The sequence below is a fragment of the Thunnus albacares genome, chromosome 8 (assembly GCF_914725855.1).
Source record: "Thunnus albacares chromosome 8, fThuAlb1.1, whole genome shotgun sequence".
Lineage (NCBI taxonomy): Eukaryota > Metazoa > Chordata > Actinopteri > Scombriformes > Scombridae > Thunnus > Thunnus albacares.
The window spans coordinates 30,048,700-30,061,732 of NC_058113.1; the positions used below are offsets into that span (position 1 = coordinate 30,048,700).

The 13,033-nt window shown below is 39.4% G+C and overlaps 1 long non-coding RNA gene across 1 annotated transcript; it reads right to left on the reverse strand.

Moving 5' to 3' along the window:
• Positions 1–2,369: 2,369 nt before the first annotated feature.
• Positions 2,370–12,029, reverse strand: LOC122986678. The gene is made up of 3 exons (XR_006404347.1): positions 9,062–12,029; positions 5,287–7,059; positions 2,370–5,019 (listed from the first exon to the last, which is right to left on the reverse strand). It is a non-coding gene; the product is annotated as an uncharacterized LOC122986678 (long non-coding RNA).
• Between the last annotated feature and the right edge of the window lie 1,004 nt (positions 12,030–13,033).

The following is a 13,033-nucleotide window of genomic DNA, read 5'->3' on the forward strand; positions in this document are numbered from 1 at the left end:
CACAGTATCACATGAAGCAATTATTGCTTTTCCTGCTGCACCTACTGCTCTCAGACAGAGATGCAGACCTGATGCTACACTGTCATATTTTGAGGAAAAATATGCTACCTGTCGTTGTTTTCCGCCATGGTCTTGTAGCACTACAGACATCATAAAACCCCCTTTCTCATCTACAGTCTGTGTAAATGATCTGATTGGGTCTGGTAGTCCCAGTATAGGTGTGGTAGTCAGAGTCTGTTTTAGTCAAGTGAATCCTGTGTCAGCGTCTTTTGCCCACATCACATTGTCAGTTGGTCTCAGTCCATGGCCATGCATAATAGACAAAAGTGGAGCCTCCAGGGATGCATAATCACAGATCCACTGTCTACAGTAGCCTGTCACTCCTAAAAATGGCATTGCTCTTGTTTAAATTTAGTAGTTTGTGCTAAATGCAGTGCGAGTGCTCTGAAATGGGTGTCTGTGTGTTTTCATTCAATCTGAATACTGAACTCCTTCTCCCCTATCCTCCCATGTACAATCTTGTGAACACTGAGCCACCCATGGTCCAAAATCTTTCCACTGCAGATCACATGCTCTAGACAGAGACACGTGTGGTGTTTAGTTATGTACATTGAAGAATTTGGTTATAGTAGGTGTTGGCACAACTGTCAATGTACAAATTTGTATATTTGTGTAATACACCCAATCACTAGTCATGAAGTCGGCTTCTTTCCCTTCCTGAAACCAGTGTTTCTCAACGCTGTGTCTGCTCCTTCACTAACTGTGACTGTTCAGTGCAAATCAGATGTCTGCATGCACATGTGCTGTGATGTCATGTGTGTACGTGCTTTCTCAAGCAGATCAGAGATTACTGACCTGGGCCCCAAGGTAACAGGTCCCATTGGTACATGTACAGTGACGTGCCACACCTTAATTGTACATATTGACCGGGGTAGTCTGATACAATACAAGATCAACCCTAAAGCACCCATTAGGTCTTGAGCTATGAGATTTACAGGGCAACATTTGGAAAAGAGGAAGGAATGTTTTTTTTTTTCCTAGTGGCATGGTGTATAATTCTTTTACTGTGGTGCCTGATGCTCCCAAACAGTAGCCCTAGAGTCAACCAGAAATTTATTTTTTTTGCCTGTTACCAGTAGAGTCATTTCAGGCAAAACTTAAAAACTACTTATTTTTGTCATATTAAGTACTCCTTTGTATCTGTGTATCAGTGTGTGTGTGTGTGGTGTTTGGGGTGCATTCACCAGACTCTGGAGTCTCCTCCACCTCTACTGCCTTTCATGCCTCATCCTCTCTGTAGCCTCTTGGGTAAGTGACAGTCACACCACGTGGGGGTCCAGTGGGTCCCCTTTCTCTCCTTGGTTTGGGACAGTCTCTTGACAGGGACTGGACTTGGTCAGGGTCTCCACAATTCCAGCATCTGTCGTCCTGAGGGCATGCATTGCGTGATCATCTGCTCGGAGCTCGATCTCTGCTCAGAGGTGGACCACCGTGCCCTCTGCCTCTCCTTCTGTTTGGTCCTTGTAGAGATTGGACCTGTGCCAGCTAGAGCTTGTCATTAAGATAAGTTTTACTCTGCTGTTTCTTTTTTCTCTGACATTCTCAGTTTCTGCTCACTACGGATGGTGTGATCTTGGACAAGTGACAGGCACCCCATCCCAGCATATGCAAAGTTGGCGTATGTGGTAGTTAATTCGCTCATCTCTATCTTTCCAGTCTATTTTACTTTTACATTTCATTTTTAATATTTCTCCAATTTATCTTGTAGTTTCTGTATCTGACCCACACTCAAACTACCATTTTCAGGAAAACCAAATTGCTTTACCCACAGAGATAGCTGTTTACAGGAGTATTTCTCAAGCATAATTTTGCACATACCATTAGATCAGACTTGTCAGTCAAATGTTTGCCCTAACTTTCTCCCATTTTCTTGTCAATTTGTAGTCATTCACTTACCCAGCAAACAAAAATCTCCTAGACATGACATTCATTGATATTATTCATTATTCCATTTAGGGATCATCACCCCTACAGACTGTTCATTACTCTTTAGCTTAAGGTGCCTTTTATGGTCTTCAACACTGTATTCTCTACTGATGGGATACACAAACTCACAACCAGTCTCTTCTCACCCTGGAAGTTGTTATGAGCCACCCTCAGGGGAGGTAGACTTCCTGGGGCTTGGGTGTTTTTGAATCCCCTCACCAGCAGTGCGCAGATCAACCCGTGTGGAAGGTGGATTGAGGAAAGAATGATTTAGGCATCCTGGATGAGCCCCCAAATTTGTAGCAATTTTGTAATTCCACTCGGACGAAGAGGAATGAGGCAAAAATGTCTTACAGTATTGTCACACTTTATTAATGCTCAGAAGCATGGTACACAGCACAAAGTTAGTTTGTGGTATGCACACTGTACAACTCTTCCCTCTTGTCAAGACTGCTTCCTCCAGTAAACATCCTTATCTGGTTTTGTTCCCCTCTAAGGTATTGTGGCAATCTTGCTACCCTCTAACACATCATTTCAGCCTTGGCCTTTCTAAACACTTAACAGTTAGCAAATTTTCTGTTCATACCCCTAAAGACCAACATACATATTCAACAAACCCTTCTGTTACATTGATTGTACCTTACTATGTAATCAGGCTAAAGTTATCTCAGTTAAAGGTTACATGGTAAGACTCACAATGATCAAACAGTCACAAGACTTATATATTAAGTTTTACTTATTTAAATATAAAGTCTGGGTTGTTGTATGGGTTGAAAACTGCTAAACATCCTGCCATCATTTACATACCCATTTCAGGTTTCAGGTGGATCCTTTATATTTTATGTCATCATGATTCAGCTCCATGTTCATCAAAACAAAGAAATATTTCTTTTGGAAGATGTTCTTTTATAAAATTAGATAAATCGCCGTAAAATGGAGCTAGTGACAATAATTATCAAGCCTTAAGTGAAAATTTCCAAGTGAATGGCAGACATTGAACAGTGCAGCTAAATATTTTTAATTAACTTCAAGCGTCTTGAGTTCTATTGGACCTGTCAAAACATCCAGCCCTCTCTTTTAGCCCTTTAATTATATTTTAATTGAGAACAAGGTCCAATATGCAATAACCACCCAGGGAAAAGGTTCTCTTTAGGCCTTCCAGTGACAGGTGGACAATGTAGATGCCATTGTGTGTCACAATGATACAACGCAAGTGTAGATCACAGCGCACATCCTATAGATGTTTGAGAGAAATCTTTAACAATAATTTACAGGAGCTATTTTCCAAAGTCTGTGTTCTTTGTTTGTTCCCTTTATTATCCTTAATTTGCCATCCATCCAATGGTGATGAGGAGTCTCACTTCGCTTGTTCCATTAACTTTATTGCTAATAATATATTTCATTATGGCCCGTTATTGGAAAGAATATTGCAATCTGCTCATGATAGCTCACGTCCAAAATTGTTAATTAAGTAAATGAATGGTGAAGCACAAATAAATATATAAAGAACACAAATTAGCATACCGTAATTGAATGTCACTCTTGGTTATTCTGCTCTTTGAACTGATGGATGGGTACCATCCACACCATAGGCTGTAATAGAAAAGAGAACGACTCCTCAGCTCACACACACTCACACATACTGATTATCTCCATGCATTAATCCACAGTATTGACAACGACACTCAACACAACATGAGGACTCTGCGGGCAAACAGCCTGTATCTGATGTGTTATACACAGTTAATCGCATCTCAACAGGCTGCTTTCCTATCAATCAATGGAACGTCCAAAAGATTTATTTCACAAGGCCAACGGTCATATGAAAACAGAACAAACACAACAAAAGGAAGATACAATACAATCTACATGGTGCCACTTAGGAACAATGACACCTTGACCTTTCACTTCTGATTTGTAACCAATCTCTTCAGTCAATGTCATTGTAAATAGTAAGCCACATAAACAAAGCTGACATGTTGACTTTAGCATTAAGCTAAAATTGTCAGGTTTTGACATTTTTCTGTATGGATAATTGTAATTTTTTAATTTTTAAGAGTACTAAGTTAAATGATAGAGACAGAGGTGGCAAAAGTATACACATTCTCTGACATGTATTCAAAAGTATAAAAGTGGCTGTCTGAAGGACATTGCTACAGGCTGTTTCTGTGCAAAGCTAATTGAACCTCATGTCATATTAATATAATTTGAGTGTTGTTAAAGTTAAATCATTCTAACTTGAAATAAAATAAAAAACAATATACTTAAAATAATGAACATTAACTTTGCTCCAAAAAACATATCTAAAAAAAAAAAGAAATTTCAACTATAATCAGGATTAGAAAATAAAACACTTTTCACATAATGATAAACTTCCTCATTTAGCAGCTGGATAAACATTTAGTACAACAACATCCTGCTGATGGTCACTTCTTTCACTTCTCTGTAACCTGTAACCTTTTCTGTGGCTGACAGCTTTTTACAAGGCAGGTTTGGGGGTCAACCGGCCCCCCTGAAACCAAGAATGAACCTTTTTTTCCCCGCTTATACTTTCTACATGTACTGTTCACCATTCACAGTTTTCAATGTCAGCAGCAGAACTCGAAACATGAACATGAGAACACTCTTCAGGTCTAATTAAGCCTTAAACTCTTTTGTTAAAAATTCTCTCATCCCTACATGACTACAAAAACCTTTTGTTCAACCTCAGCAGAAGCTGGTTCTCACAGTTCTTTGAATCAAGGCGTGCCCTTTGGGTCTAAAAATCAGTCCTACAGTGCTAAAAAGCCTCTAACACGCAGCTGAGGCAGGTAGAAGTGTGTTGAGCTTGAGAGACAAATTTGCACACTGCTGGGGAAAGATTTCAGGACATCCATGGTATCAGCTGGCCAGACCAGGTAGAACTCAAGCTGCTTGGTGTTTTCTTGAGCATTGCACTACTTGATGGGCAGAAAGAAGTCCTCCTCTGAAGAATGGGAAGTGTCGACTGGATGCACCATGGGTTGCTCCTTCAGACGGCTTTTGATGTAATACCTATGCAATACAAAACCAAAGGATTTTACCATTCCCCCCATAAAAAATAGATAATGGAATTAAATTTTGTTTTGTAAAATGATTTTTGATACACAATTCATGAGAATTAGCAAAGGTTTGTAATTTTGTTTGCACAAGTGAATGTGACCTTTAGTTGCTATTGCATGAAAAACAATTGCTCAGTATGTTATAGATACTTCAAATGCCAAAATTTCCTCTATTATCTTCAATAAATGTAAAGCATAAAGCAGATGGTGGAACACTTACCAAGTTTTCGGATGCCTTCGTCACTTGGCCAGCATGTCCTGAACTTGGGGACAAGAATGGCAGCAGCAATAAGTTCTGGATCAGTAACCATCTGTCCAAAACACCTTTCAAATCCTGCTTGAAGGCCCACAGAACATGGAGGAAATGTGAGGGTGCTGGAGCTTAGCCTTGAGTAGTGTTACAGTAGGTACCAGTGATCCCATCTGCACACTTGTCTCTCCCTGAAGAACATCGACCGCCTTTGCAAATGCTTCACATATTCTTCACATATTCTTTGAGAAACACAATCTCAGCAGGAGTGAACCTGTCAAAAACAGAAACCCCCCCCTATCAAAACTATCAATGGCTACAAAAAGTCAAACATTTTTACACATGACTGCCCAGCTACAACTAAAACTGCCTCTTTTTAAAAGGAGATTGACATCAGTGACTAGTAGTTTGTGACTATCGATACTACTATAGATAGATAGATAGATACATAGATAGATATGTGTCTTTTTTCTGGATAGTATTATTTCATTATTTCACCAATATCTGCATGTATTTCAGGTGAAGCCAAATCTCAAGGTAATTTTGTTTTGTAATGTTAGTTGCCTTAGGTGAATACATATAGCACTTTTCATACATAGTGGAAACATGTTAATTACAAAAAAGCCCATTTCAATCTATCCTTAACTGTAAAACATATATTAATAAATAATATTACCTCATATTGCAGTGAATACATTTTGAAAATAAAGTGGTACATACATGGGAATTTTTAGCGCACTGCACATAGTTATAATGGTTCCTTCTCTTTGTTCTCTCATGATCCTTACAATACTCTCCACAGCCAGGAAATGATTATTCCACCTTGTCTCATTTGGCCTCAAGAGCTGGAGTTTGCCTTTTTCTTTGATTATCCCTACAGCTGTGGTGGATCTGCCGCTCTTGTTTCAGAGAGTCCAGCACTTTGAAAACACTGAAAGCGAGAGCCTCTTATAGACTGTATTGGCAGTTGCTTCTAAGACATCAACTGTTGACACCAGGTTTAGAAGGTGGCAGGCACAGTGATGGTGCTTTGGCAGTTAGTATTCCAGGCCATCATCCTCATCCAACATGGTTCAAGCGTCAACAAACTCAACGCCCACAATGTTTTCCCCCCTCTCCCTCTTCTTCACTGTTATCTCCTTCTCCTGTTTGACTTGGCCCCCTCAAGTGTTTCTGTATCATTGTTTTCATCCATCTCACCATAGACTGGAAATGCTTTTATAAAATTTGAGCCATTACACTGTGTGTACAGTCTTCTCACGGATGTTGTACTCCGCATGAATGTCATTCATGGCACCAGCTAGTGCAGAAAAGGTATGAGATCCTTTGAGTTATTTGCATGCTAGAGCAGCAGCGCATCTCTCCAGAGTTTCAGGCTCTATCCAATGTGCTGTGACACCAATGAAACGCCATCTGTGTGCTGTCCAGCAATCATGGCAGCCTTTAGATTATTCTTCATTGCCAGTGTTGCTTTCTCAACTTTGTTTTTAACTGTACCATGAGACATTACAACCACATCTAGTTGTAGGTGATGCATAAAAACCCTCCTGTTTGACAATACTGAGGGGATGCATATCTTGAATGACAAAGTTAATGATGGCATCATCAACACTTTTCTGTGACACTCTCTTAGTTTCCCAGAATTTAAGTTGCTTCGGTGAAGGGCCTTCCTCTGACATTGATCTCCTTTTCACAGCAGGTGAAGTGAAGTTTTTGTACCTCTCCAGGTGATTCATATGCTTTCTCGAGTGACAATATGCACATGCAAGCCACAGACAGATACACACAGAGATTGATAGAGAAGAAAAAAGCAATTCAGCCAACAGAATTATAATTGTTTTATAAATTATATTATATATATGAATCTGCTCCATCGGCAGTGTTGGCTGGTTCACTTTCATCCATGTCGCTACTAGTTCTCCCTGTCACATTCACTAAACCCAATTTATCTCCGGGACATGTTCATATTAAACATTTTGTTCCTTTTGACCATTTACTGTGTTTTACAGTCTACAGTATGGCATGGCACTGATGTTCAAATACAATCATAATAATGAGATCCTGCCTATCAGGTTATTATTTTCATTCTATCCCAATGTTTTCTCTGTTTTTTTTTGTTTGTTTTTTGCTGTTTACTGAGAAAGATTCATACTAAAACCAACCAATTTTTCTTTTTTATAGGCTACGGTATGGCCTTTTCTTCATTTTGGTGCTTACATTTGACTATAATAAATAATAATAATTAGATATTGGCAATAAGGGTATGGTGTAGATTGTCATTCTTCCCCAGTGGAATTTAGCCCTTGACTCAAATGTGCATCAGCATGGGAATCTACATTACCTGGAATCAAATTATGCACAAACATAATTACAGATATTATTAACTTATATCAGAAAATCAGAATAGGTGTTTGTATGCACGGGCATGTTCAGGGAACATATCATGCAGTTGAACATAGGGTCCTGAGAAAATGAATCCCGACAACATAAAACCTTTTGAAGTTTACTTAACATGTGTTAACAGAATATTGAACCAGGGAACATAGATACACTCCCAATAGCTGCTAATTCTCACAACCAGCAGATAGGGGACAACACTAGCACTCATTTGCAGTCATGTTTCTGTCCGCCTGATGAATTTAAGCCCGATCTTCACTCTTCTTTTAGCTCTGGCTTGATCTCCACCAGCTCCTGAGAAAAATATAGCTACTAGATGTTCAACAGTCTTGACCAGCTAGCTGCTGACTTCTATCTGCCGCTTGATGATGTTCAAGAAGAGCACAGCGGGTTTATGAGAGCATGTTTCATCGAAACTCCTGCTATGCTCAAAAAGGCCAAAAAGGCCTGTAGAGCTGCAGCGGTGGGTGATATTTTGCAGAATTTCAGCACAACAAGCAAACCATGCAGTCATTTGATTCAGTAGTGATCATCATCATTCAACAATTAGTCAATCAAGGTTCAATTAAAGCAGCACCACAATATTTCATTAAATAAGCTGCGCATTAAACAACTTTCAGTAAAATGTGAGAATGAAAGTTAATATATGTACTCATTGCAGCCAATGTTCTTTTCAAGCCCATTATTACTTCACAGTACATTATGGAGCTCAATTTGGCCTTTAAGTAGTCTCAACTTCCTCATACCTGCTCCTTACATTTGAGCAAATCCTGTTTTATGTAATCATGGCTTAAAACTGTGAGGACTATTTTTATGTAGTCATGTTACCTATATCATGTGTTTGCATGTAAAGCTCACTATTAATTATATCTAACAGATATATATGACAGAATAGTATGTACAGTATTTTTCTATGAATTGTGGTGGAGTAAAAGTCTCCCAAAATGGAACATCTAAGAAAAGTCCTGCAGCTAAAAATTATTTAGGCTGAACGGGTGGCATAAATTCAATTCTATTCTAAAATCGTACCTACTGTGGCTTAAACATGATAAACACCTCCATTTTTCACCTTTGTTATGTTGCCAATTTCTGCTGCATCCAGATGGCTGTGACTTCACAATAGCCAAACTAAATACTGACGTTTTGAAATGAGAGAACTGTAACCACCCTTGCAGAATTTATAGGCATGTTAGATACTGAAATGAGCTTTAAAATGTGAAATGACGCCTTCGCTACTTGATTAGTAGCCATTCCTACTGAAATTAAGTTGGCTGCGACTGTGAATACCAAGCCGCAGGATGTGTGAGCTCAAAAAGCACATTTGTTTCCCCTCCTCCTCCTGAAGTACCTTTTTCAGAGCATCAGTATCGCCGGAGAAGATCACACCCTGTATGGCACCAGCTCCATCACAACTCCTGCTGCCTGGCCTGGAGAAAGATTTAAGAGACAAAGGCAAGCGGGATGGCCGCAAGAAAAAAAGGGGGCTCTATGCGAGCGCCTAATGAGGATAAGAAAAAATATGGAGTCTTTTCTTTTCCTTCTTAACTCCTTGAGATGCCTGGGCAGGGGTGATAAAGAGAGTGAGAAAAAATGGTGTTCATTTTATGGAGCTGGCTGCAGCAGAGATGGAAGCTTCCAGAAATAGAAAAGTTTAAAGGTGCTGTCGTCTGCACTGATGGACAAATGTGTTGGAACAACCTTCAGCTGCTTCGCTGCTGTTATTGATCAAGTAAAACTGTCCGCCTGACTTTAAGTGAAGAGTTTGCTGCTTCATTTTCTCACACAGATTTGCCTTTCACCCCTCTGCTAGTTTTCTCATTCCTTTGTTTTATTTAAATGAATCCTGCTCCGGTTGCCCTGTCTGCTCTAAACCTTCAAAATTTAAAACCAGATTCATTTATTGAACAGGGCAGAAATTTGTCCGGTGACAAGCTCTTAAAAACAGAATACTTTAAAAAAGTTTGAGAGCATTTGGAAGACAGAACACAATATTTTGTAACTTAAAAAAGATTAAACAATCACAGGAAAGGGCTTGTCACAGATATCACCATAGTTTAGTTGTTTTTGGCTTACAAAATCCAGAAACCTCAGCTATAAATCTGCTTCTGAAAGCACCTCTCCACATGAACTTTGACCTCAGTGTCAAAACACATTGACTTATTGGTCTGAAACACTGAGGAACTGAAACTGATCCAAAAATCACATCCTAAAGGTGATGACTATGCTTCATGGCTTTTTGAGCGCCCAATCAGCAGTTCAGAGGCCAAACTGTATCAGCAACGGCAGTGAAATAATGTCACACTGGGTTGGATGGTAACCTTTCACTGAGCCTGTACACACACAGATACGGATGGGTGACAAATGAAAGGAAAAAACAACAACATAAAATGTTTTAGTAAGGTGTTGACCCACTACAAGTCTCTAGAAGAGCTCCAGTCCTCTGCCCATGAGGTGTTCAGCTACAGTACTGTGTGGTCAACTGTGTTTTGGCCCAATATAAAATCACTGTAGGTGCCTAAAAGGGAAGAAAATGGACTTCAAGCCTAAAAATATACTTTGGGTTACATATTGAGACCTGTGTAGACAGCTGTACTGATTAAAATATAACTGTATCTGTTTCTACAGATGCGTGTGTGACGGATGACTGAAAAACGCAGCTGAAATGCAGCATGTTGCTCCAAAGTCTCCCATAGGTGATATGTTGGGTTGAGATCTGGTAACTGCTAAGGTGACATTATGTGACTCACATTTTCATACTTATTGAACCATTCACTAAGCCCTAATGCCCTATATATTGTATAAGCACCTGTATTTGTTATGTTTCTCCACTCATTTATTTAGGCTTTCCTTTGACTGTCACCTATCTGTATCTCTGCCAGAGTTTTCATGGTGGCTGAGTCTTGAGTTTGCCTTTCTAGTCTGACTTTCCCAGATAGCAGTCATAGCTCTATTTGGTGTACTCAGTGCCAAGTTAGTTTACCTCATTGGCTTTAGTGTTTGTTGTTTTTCCAAGATAAAAAAACAGCACTACAATCTCTGGCCGCTGGGTCAACTGCACTGATAACTGTGTGACTGTCAAATAATCTAACCTTATTTTAGACATCTAGGTTACACTGCATCATGGTCAACAGCTGACTTCACTTCCAAGCTCCAGCAATACCTTTCTAAGAGCTACTGCGGTTTAAAATCCTGTTTAAATGTCTACATTTGTTACTAGGATATCTTTAGCTACTGGACCCTGAGCATGAACTGGCTGTCCATGCATGACTATCACTACTAGTGAGTAACACACAGCACAAAAACGTGAATAATCCCTTTGTTATTCTACTCAAGCTGCTCAGTAACCGACAGTGACGAACTGTGGCTGTACTGGGCAGTGTGAGTGCAAAAGAATGAAGTGCAGAAGAAAATCCACCACAGATCATTTCAGTCTTCTTTCCCTCACAGTCACCTCTAACATTTTCCTAGTAAACACTGTGCAGGGCAAGCTACAGGTGCTGTCCTGTCACTTCCAATTAGATGCCAGCTATCCAAACGTAGAGGTCCGCTAAGCAAGTGTCAGGACATCATTAGCAACGGGTCAAATTGCATTATGCTCAGACACCCCAATCGTTATGGCCAAACAGGCAGGCTTGTCCACAGCACACAGAAAATGGGTGTCAGTGAAAGGTAAACGAGACTTCACTCACACATGCATACAATCCCAGGAAGATTTTTCCCTCTGCAGAGAAACGTACTGTAACGATTTATTCTCTCCTCAGACAATTGCTTGAATGTCCGGCCTCAAGTAGAGCAGCGAGCATTTGAGGAGCAAACATGATGTCTGGCGAAAACTGAAGAACATGTTTGATGTCCTGCCAAGCCTCGAGGACATAAGGAGTGCTTCACCAGCTATTTTGCTCCCGATACTCCAAATATTTGCAGGTAAACCTACTTACTTATGCTGGCTCACTGAAACCCAGAGAAGCCAGTTGAACTGACAGGATAAGGCAGGATGTAAATATGCAGCGTAAGATAATTACTGCATCGCTGTCAGACTTGCAACAAGCAAACAACACAGGAAAAAAAAGTGAGAGTATGTTGTTATAAGACATACACTGCTTTAAATCTGTAGCTTCTAGCAGCGTTTTTTATGGGTCTGTGGTTCCCAAATTCTACACCTGATTTCTTGGATATGCGGAATAAACTAACACTTAAGTTTGTTTCCCTTAAAATTCTGTGTTTTCGGTTGTATTTCTGCAAACACTATAAATGATGTACATGTAGATTCTTGTCATTGCATACTAGGGATGTGCAAAGATCCCAGTATTTGTATTTGTATCTGTATTTGTTGAGGCAGCAAAATTATTTGTATTTGTATTTGTATTCGAATAAAAGTGGAAAGAGGCTTAAAAATCCTGTTTTTGTTTTTATGACACTTTTAATTTTAGAAAATTAAAATGTTACAATAAGTGTTCATGAGTAAACTACCTTATGAAGCAGGTCCCCACACCAGGTCTCGAACTGGAGTCTCCTGGATCATAGATGACTGCACTGACTACTGAGCTAAAGCTTTATTCATTGACTCATTGCAGGCAGACCTCTACCTATTTATGCACCCATAACACAGAGACAGCACACCATGTAACATGTAGAAGAACTTCAAAGTGATTCTTGCTTTGCACTTTTCATTTATTGCCTTTATCTTTTACAACCTTGTGCAAAGGAAACAGGGAACAACAGGTTGGGACTTACCCCTGATAGATGTAACAGCAGAGCAGAGGAGAAAGACCTATGAACTGGTATTTGACATGTTTTTTTTTTCTTCCCAAAAACAAATAATTTTTAAAATATTTGTATGAAACAAATATTTGTATAAAACCCACTATGCTATTCTGCTTTGCTGAATAATGTATTTGTATTCAGGCACACCCCTATTGCATATATGCATACATGTCTGTTTATGTATTTATTTCTGCAGCCACCTCAGTGATTTTAGTGAACTAAGCCTTTAGGCATATAAACCAGAGGGAGACTGGTTGGTTGGCTCAGATCCAAATACAGCAGATAAAAACAAATTTAGAAGTTTCATTAGACAAGCTAATTTCATGTCAGTGTATGAGCTTACTGAATCATTTTCTCATTGTCACTTATTCATCTGTTGAAGCTTTCAATCAGTTTTCAGAATCCCACAATTCTCATCTGGACTGTCACCCTGTTGACTTTCCATTGACTTTAGTTTAATTGGAAATGGTTACATCAGATTCTGTGTACTGGAACGTGGCACACAACTATAACGACATACAATAATCTCAAAGCAGCTATCAGTCACAGAATTCAT